This window comes from Scyliorhinus canicula, chromosome 16, assembly GCF_902713615.1.
Source record: "Scyliorhinus canicula chromosome 16, sScyCan1.1, whole genome shotgun sequence".
NCBI classification, from domain to species: domain Eukaryota; kingdom Metazoa; phylum Chordata; class Chondrichthyes; order Carcharhiniformes; family Scyliorhinidae; genus Scyliorhinus; species Scyliorhinus canicula.
In genome coordinates this window covers 3,678,092-3,687,095 of record NC_052161.1, presented here as the reverse complement: position 1 = coordinate 3,687,095, position 9,004 = coordinate 3,678,092, and positions in this window count along the sequence as shown.

Here is a 9,004-nt window from a genome sequence, read left to right as displayed (position 1 = left end):
TCAGCAAAGACACGTGATTCAGCTTCCACTTGCACACCAACGACACCCAACTCTATCTTCCCACCTTCTCTCTCGACCTCACCACTAGCTCTGTAATGTTAACCATGCCAGCTTTCTGGCCTTTGACCCTCCATTTGCTGGAACATTCTGCAGATATTGATTTACATAACCGCACCCCCACCTCCACCTTGGGTACAATTACTCTTTCACCCTGGCCATTCCCCCGTTACGACCCTCCTATCCATTCCCCTAACTCTAAGGGACACAGACTAGAAAAGATATGGTGGCCGGCTTGTTTAACTATCCACCGCCAGATCTGTATGGACCACACCAAAAACTTTCGGGTCCGACTCTGATCTGCTCCAAATACTGACTATTTCAGCATCATCCAGGAATGCGATAACTCCTGGCTTCTTATCTCTACTGCGAACCATCTTCTTAAACTCCTCTCCCCGTCCCCTCCAACTTGACCTCCAACAACAAGGAACTTATGGACTTCGCAATAACCCAGTCAATAGCCTCGACCATTTCTCACTAGCTCACCTCTGAAGCTCCTCCCTGCCCTAGTCCTGAACTTTCACCTTTCACGAGTTTGTCTCCTGCCTCTCCTCGTTCCCCCTCTGAGCTGATCTTGTTCATCAGACTCACCTCCTGTTCCCTCAACCCTAATCCACTAAACAGCTGATCAACCAACTTCCCCTCGTGGCCGCTTTGTAAACAGTTCCCACTCTCCTTCATATCTGCCATCCATCTCCTTCCCTTTCCTCTCCAAAGTCAGTGCGTTCCAGTCTTTCCAGGGACTCCCATGTTTGAATCCCCCCCCAATCGGGTTTCTGATCTCTGCCACGCTACAGAAAAGGCTTTTATCAAAGTTACGGTTACCCTGCTGTGTGACTGTGCCAAAGGTATTTTTAAAAAAAATTAAGAGTACCCAATTATTTTTTTCCAATTAAGGGGCAATTTAGCATGGCCAATCCACCTGGCCTGCACATCTTTGTGTTGTGTGGTTAAGACCCACGCAGACACCAACTCCAACCCTCTTTCAGACAGCTGTCTGAGATTAAGCCAGTTTGTTTGCAATCTTGGTTCTTTGCAACTCCTCAGATGATGAAGCAGTCAGTGTCCAAATGCAGCAAGACCTGGACAATCTTTGGACTTGGGCTGATAAGTGGGAAGTTACATTTGTGCCACACAAGTGCCAGGGAATGACCATATCTAACCATTTCCTGTTGACATTCAATGGCTTTACTATCACTGAATCCCCCACGATCAACATCCTGCTGACCAGAAACTGAACTGGACCCAGCCATATTATTACTGTGGCTACAAGAGCAAGTCAGGGGCTGGGAATTCTGGGAGAGTAACTCACCTCCTGAAACCCCCCCCCCCCCCCCCCCCCAAAAGCCCGTCCACCATCCACAAGGTACAGGTCAGGAGTGTGATGGAAACTCTCCACTTGCCTGGATGAGCGCAGCTCCAACAACACTCAAGAAGCTCAACACCATCCAGGACAAATGCTTTATCGCAGGCCGTATGTACTATTCACAAGATGCACTGCCTCTCACCAAGGCTTCTTCAACAGCACCTTCCAAACCCCTGATCTTTACCATCTGGAAGGACAAGAACAGCAGATTCCTGGGAACCCCACCACCTGGAGGTTCCCCTCCAAGTCATTCACCACCCTGACTTGGAAATATATCGCCGTTCCTTCACTGTCACTGGGTCAAAATCCTGGAACTCCCTCCCTAACAGCACAGTGGGTGTACCTACACCACATGGACTGCAGCCATTCAAGAAGAGAGTTCACCATAACCTTCTCAAGGGGCAATTGGGGCTGGGCAATAAATAGGGGCCCACATCCCATGAAAGAATTAAAAAAATATATCCTTATGTGGGTCATACAGACCCATATCTCTGCTGAACGCAGACGCCAAAATACTGGCCAAAATCCTAGCCAAAAGGCTAGAAGACTGTGTACCTGAGGTGGTGACAGAGGACCAGACGGGCTTCGTCAAAGGTAGACAGCTTACCTCGAACATCAGGCGCCTGCTGAACGTGATAATGACCCCCTCCGGGGAGAGAACACAAGAGGTGATCGTCTCCCTGGACGCAGAAAAGGCCTTCGACAGAGTCGAATGGAAACACCTCATAGAGGTACTGGAGTGGTTTGGGCTTGGAACAGGGTTCACCGCTTGGGTAAAGCTCCTATACAACGCTCCCATGGCGAGTGTACGGACCAACAATACCAACTCCCAATACTTCCAGCTGCACAGGGGCACCAGACAAGGATGCCCACTGTCCCCGCTGCTGTTCGCCCTAGCAATCGAACCGCTAGCAATCGCGCTCAGGGCAGCAAAAAATTGGAGGGGGATCCGAAGGGGAGGTAGAGAGCACAGAGTCTCACTCTATGCAGATGATCTGCTCCTCTACATCTCGGACCCACAAAGCAACATGGACGGAATCATCGCGCTCCTGAAAGAGTTTGGAGCCTTCTCGGGCTACAAACTCAACATGAGCAAAAGCGAGATCTTCCCAGTACACCCGCAAGGGGGGGGGGGGGGGGGGGGGGGGGGCAGCACTAAAGGGGCTGCCGTTCAAACAAGCCCGACACAAATTCCGCTACCTGGGGATCCAAATAGCCCATGACTGGAAAGGGATCCACAAATGGAACCTCACCAGCCTGACGGAGGAAGTTAAAAAGGACCTGCAAAGATGGAACACACTCCCACTCTCCCTCGCGGGGAGAGTCCAGACGATCAAAATGAACGTACTGCCCAGGTTCCTCTTCCTGTTTAGATCCATTCTGATCTACATCCCCAAGGCCTTTTTCAAAGTGCTGGACAAACTTGTCATGGCGTTCGTATGGGGGGGGGGTAAAAATGCTAGGATCTCAAAGAAGGTCCTACAAAAAACAAAATCCGGGGGGGGGGGCTAGCCCTCCTGAATCTACAATTCTACCACTGGGCGGCAACAGCCGAGCGAGTAAGGGGATGGATCCAGGAGCTAGAAGCCGAGTGGGTGCGTGCGGAGGAGGCCTCCTGCATGGGGACCTCCCTCCGGGCCCTCGCCACGGCAGCACTCCCATCCCCACCCAAAAAACACTCCAGCAGCCCAGTGGTGACAGCCACCCTCCAATCCTGGAACCAACTGCGGCAGCAATTTGGCCTGACCAAAATGTCGGACAAGGCTCCCATCTCAACAACCATAGGTTCACACCAGCACTGACTGACGCCACCTTCAAAAGGTGGAGGCAGGACGGGGGGACACTGACAGTCAGGGACCTATACACGGACGACAGGATCGCAACACTGGACGAACTGACAGAGAAATTTCGGCTAGCTGGGGGGAACGAGCTACGGTACCTGCAGCTCAAAAACTTCCTACGAAAGGAGACAAGGACCCACAACCGCCACGACAGACACTACTGGAAGACCTACTGGACGCAAGTATCCTAGAGAAAGGGAACTGTAGCAACATGTATGACCGACTGGTAGAAAGGGACGACACCGTACTGGATGCAACAAGAATGAAATGGGAGGATGACCTGGGGATGGAGATAGGGTGGGGACTCTGGAGCGAAGCACTGCATAGGGTCAACTCCACCTCCACGTGCGCAAGGCTCAGCCTGACGCAACTAAAAGTGGTACATAGAGCCCACTTAACAAGAACCCGTATGAGTAGGTTCTTCTCGGAGGTGGAGGACAGATGTGAACGGTGCCAAGGAGGCCCGGCCAACCACGCCCACATGTTCTGGTCTTGCCCCAGACTTGTGGAGTACTGGACAGCCTTCTTCGAGGCTATGTCCAAAGTGGTGGGGGTGAGGGTGGAGCCATGCCCGATAGTGGCGGTCTTCGGGGTTTCAGACCAGCCAGATCTATTCCTGGGGAGGAGGGCGGATGCCCTTGCCTCTGCCTCCCTGATCACCCACCGTAGAATCCTGTTTGGCTGGCGGTCAGCAGCACCACCCAGAGCTGCAGACTGGCTGTCCGACCTCTCGGAATCTCTCCAAATGGAGAAAATCAAATTCGCCATCCAAGGGTCGGACGACGGCTTCCACAGAACGTGGGAGCCATTCATGCAATTGTTCCGGAACCTGTTTGTGGCCAACGTACAAGAGGAAGAATAGCCGGGTGGCCAAGAATCAGGGGAAAATGGACGGGAATCGGGGGAATGTAGCCGGGGGGGGGAGAGGGCTACGGGTTCGTTATGGGGGTTTGATGGCTAGCTAAGGCCCAAAGCCAAACTATAAATAAATGCCAATAAACATGTGCCTCGGCCATGTTGGGGAATATAAAATATGTAAGCCGGCTAAAGGGGGCGGCCACAGTTGTTATTACGAAGATGCTTACCTGTAATATGTTAATTTTTGCATGTTGTTTTTTTTTCTCTCTAATAATTTGTAATTTGTTGGATATAAAATATGAAAACTCAATAAAAAACATTTTATAAAAAAAAAATATCCTTGACAAAAACTTTCATCTCATCGACTGAAATCCTCATTCATCTCATTGTTACCTCCAGACTTGACGATTTCAGTGCTGAGGGAGTGCTGCACTGTCAGAGGGTCAGTACTGAGGGAGTGCCGCACTGTCAGAGGGTCAGTACTGAGGGAGTGCTGCACTGTCAGAGGGTCAGTACTGAGGGAGTGCTGCACTGTCAGAGGGTCAGTACTGAGGGAGTGCCGCACTGTCAGAGGGTCAGTACTGAGGGAGTGCTGCACTGTCAGAGGGTCAGTACTGAGGGAGTGCCGCACTGTCAGAGGGTCAGTACTGAGGGAGTGCCGCACTGTCAGAGGGTCAGTACTGAGGGAGTGCCGCACTGTCAGAGGGTCAGTACTGAGGGAGTGCCGCACTGTCAGAGGGTCAGTACTGAGGGAGTGCTGCACTGTGATAAAAATGTGATCGTTGATAAATAGTAATTTACCTGATGCTAGCGATTAATTTGTGTTGCAATATGTGACTTGATATCAGCTTTGGAATGTAAATAATATCAAGCACATCAAAAAGCCATGTGGAACCAATTGTCCAATATAATGGTGTGAAAATAAAGTTTTGTGTGTTTGTGAATTGGTAATTTGTACAGAATAGTCAAACCCATCACTCACGATGAAATGGAGGTAAAAGGGGAACGGGATTTCACTCGATGGAAGGCAAACTCAGGACTGGGATCACAAACTCTCCACATGTGTAAGAGGTGAAAGTCATGTCTGGTGACTAGGGGCTTTTCACAGTAACTTCATTGAAGCCTACTCGTGACAATAAGCGATTTTCATTTTTTCATTTCATTCATTTAAAGAATCTTAATCCCATAGCCGGTTGTAATTGAATCCAGCAAATTGTGCTTAGGTTTGCAGCTGGTCATTTAACTTAAGATGTCTGTGGGGTCTTGCTGTGTATCAAATAGCTGCCATTGCTCCAGCATTACAACAGTGACTGCATTTCAAGCACTGCTTCATTGACTCTGTGACATTTTGAGTTGAAAGGTTCATGGGAGAATCTAACCATCTTCCCTTGGCATTCAATCCCCCATCCTTCAATCCCCCATCCCTCAATCCCCCATCCCTCAATCCCCCATCCCTCAATCCCCCATCCCTCAATCCCCCATCCCTCAATCCTACATCCCTCAATTCTCCATCCCTCAATCCCCCATCCCTCAATCCTCCATCCCTCAATCCTTCATCCATCAATCCTCCATCCCTCAATCCCCTATCCCTTTTTCCCCATCCCTCAATCCTCCATCCCTCAATCCTGCATCCCTCAATCCCCATCCCTCAATCCTCCATCCATCAATCCTCCATCCCTCAATCCTCCATCCCTCAATCCTCCATCCCTCAATCCTCCATCCCTCAATCCTCCATCCCTCAATCTTCCATCCCTCAATCCCCATCCCTCAATCTTCCATCCCTCAATCTTCCATCCCTCAATCCTCCATCCCTCAATCCTCCATCCCTCAATCCTCCATCCCTCAATCCTCCATCCCTCAATTCTCCATCCCTCAATCCTCCATCCCTTAATCCTGCATCCATCAATCCTCCATCCCTCAATCCTGCATCCCTCAATCCTCCATCCCTCAATCCCCCATCCCTCAATCCCCCATCCCTCAATCCCCCATCCCTCAATCCCCCATCCCTCAATCCCCCATCCCTCAATCCCCCATCCCTCAATCCTCCATCCCTCAATCCTCCATCCCTCAATCTTCCATCCCTCAATCCCCCATCCCTCAATCCCCCATCCCTCAATCCTGCATCCCTCAATCCTCCATCCCTCAATCCCCCATCCCTCAATCCCCCATCCCTCTATCCCCCATCCCTCTATCCCCCATCCCTCAATCCTCCATCCCTCAATCTCCCACTGTCAACATCCACATTGACCACAAACTGAACTGGCCGAGCCAGATTAATACTGTGTTGCAAGAGCAGGTCAGAGGTGACAAATATCTCGCCCCCTGACCACCCAAATCCTGTCCACCATCTACAAGGCACAAATCAGGAGTGTGATGGAAACTCCCCACTTGCCTGGATGAGTGCGGCTCCAACAACACTCAAGAAGCTCAACACCATCCAGGACAAAACAGCCTCACTTGATTGGCTCCCCATCCACAACCTTCAACGTTCTCTCCCTCCATCCCTGGCTCACGGCGACTCCTGTAGACCATCCACAAGATGTACTGTAACTAACTCCTCACCAACTTCCTTTGACAGCACCTTCCAAACACGCGACAAAGAGGAGGTTGCTGGGAACACTACCACCTGCGAGTTCTCCCCCAAGCCACACACCACCCTGACATGGAACAACAGTAAATACTGCCGTTCGCAGGGGTTACATTCATTCCCGCCAAACCTCACCGGCAAAATCACAAGCAATGAACATGTGTTTGAGTGGGTTCAGATAGAGAGGTTCCAACCATGTGAGGGCAGCATTGATCTGGGCAGTTGCTGCAGCAAATAGTGGTGCAGTACATGTGCACAACAGACGGGGGAGCCTCTGAGCAACACATCAAAGAATATTTGAAAACTGATCAGAGCTGTGGACCGAGAGATTCAAGGGCGTGATTTTACTAAATAGGAACAAAGTCCCGTAGCGACAGTGTTTAGCTGTGTGTTTCCCGGCGCTCACAGTGCGGAGAAACACATGGCTATAAGACAGCACTCGCCTTTGATAAGGGGCCTCAGCGGGGAGCGTGTGGCGGAGTCTGCACATAGCCCCGTCCTGTGCACTGAGGAACTCCACTTCATTTTTAAATGGCATCACCATCTCCAAGGCCACCGACCCCACACATCTACAGAGGGCACCCCAGGCCCAATCATAGGGACACAAAAAAGTGCAAGCTTGGCACCTTGGTTGTGCCCCTGCCAGCACCAGGCTGGCACCCACAATGCCAAGGTACCACCCTGGGACTCCCCAATCCCCTGAATGAACCCCACAAGTGCCATTCATTTGGTCCCCATTTGTGGAGATCAGTACTGAACAGCACTCAGCCAAGACAAAGGGGATAGATCCCAACCCCTCTGGTACCTTGGGAATCTGCACATTAAAGTGAGACTAGCTGTTTGGCTTTAATATGCAGATCTGCTAAAAACTGATCCTGCCCACAGTGAGCGGGATTCACATCACAACACCTTGTCAGATCGCGTTAGATCGAGTGAGATGTTGCGAGCTGGATAGATCCTGGGAGTGGGATCTCCGGGTTGCTATTGGCCATGCCGTGCCACGGCGATCTGCTTTTTGGGCGTAGCGTGGCTATAAAATCGCACCCACAGGCATTTCTGGTTTAATCTGTTGCAACCATTCCAGTTCAGGCTGCCATCTCCCCGGGGAAGGGGAGAGAGGGAGAAGAAAGTGTGGATGAGTGAATGCTGTTCACGTGATGGTCGATGCAGTGTAAAGCGCAGTCAGTGAAAACACAAACTGGGGGGGGGGTCGCGAAAGGCGGGACTTCACCCTGTATCTCCGTTCCTACACCATCGCTGCCCGACAGGCTGCAATGTCCTAACAGCACTGTGGGTGTACCTACACCACATGGACGGCAAGAGATTCAAAATGGCAGCTCACCACCACCTCGCGAGCAATCAGGCAGGGAGAAAACGCAACACCCACTGAGAGAAAAACAATCTCCTCATCTCTACCTGAAATACAGACCATCGTCCTAAACTGTGTCTACTAGTTCCAGTCTCTGCCACAAGTGGAAATATCCTCCCAGTATCGACCGTAGCGAATCTACTCGGGATCTTAAATGTTTTAATAAGACCACCTTTCATTCTTCGAAACTCCAATTGACACAGGCTCAACGTGCCCAACCTTTGTAAGTCCCTCATCCCAGTGAACCTTTTCTGAATGGCTTCGAACATAATTATACCTTTTTCAAATAAGGAGATCAAAACTGTCCACAGGAGTTCGGATTCGGTGAGGGGATCATAGGTTGGGTCCAGCTACTCTACCAGGCCCCCGTGGCCAGTGTGTGCACCAACAGGGTGAGGTCGGAATACTTTAGGCTCCACCGGGGGACGAGGCAGGGGTGCCCCCTCTCCCCGTTATTATTCGCCCTTGCGATAGAGCCGCCAGCTATAGCACTGCGGACTTCAAAGAACTGGCGGGGGTTGGTTCGGGGAGGTGGGGGGGGGGGCATCGGGTCTCGTTTACGCGGATGATCTGCTCCCCTACATTTCGGACCCACGAGAGGGGATGGGGGAGGTCATGCAGATTCTGAGGGACTTTGGCAATTTCTCGAGAAGAAAAGCGAGATATTTGTGATCCAAGCCAAGGGGCAGGAAAAGGGACTGGGAGAACTTCCGCTGAAATTGGCCGAGAAGGGCTTTCGGTACCGAGGGATATAGGTGTCTCGAAAGTGGGATGCCCTCCACAAGCTTAATCTATCTTGGCTGGTAGAGCAGATGGAGGGGGACTTCAAAAGGTGGGACACGCTCCCGCTATCTCTCGCGGGGAGGGTGTAGACCGTTAAGATGATGGTTCTCCCCAGATTTCTGTTCGTCTTCCAGCCTTCCCAT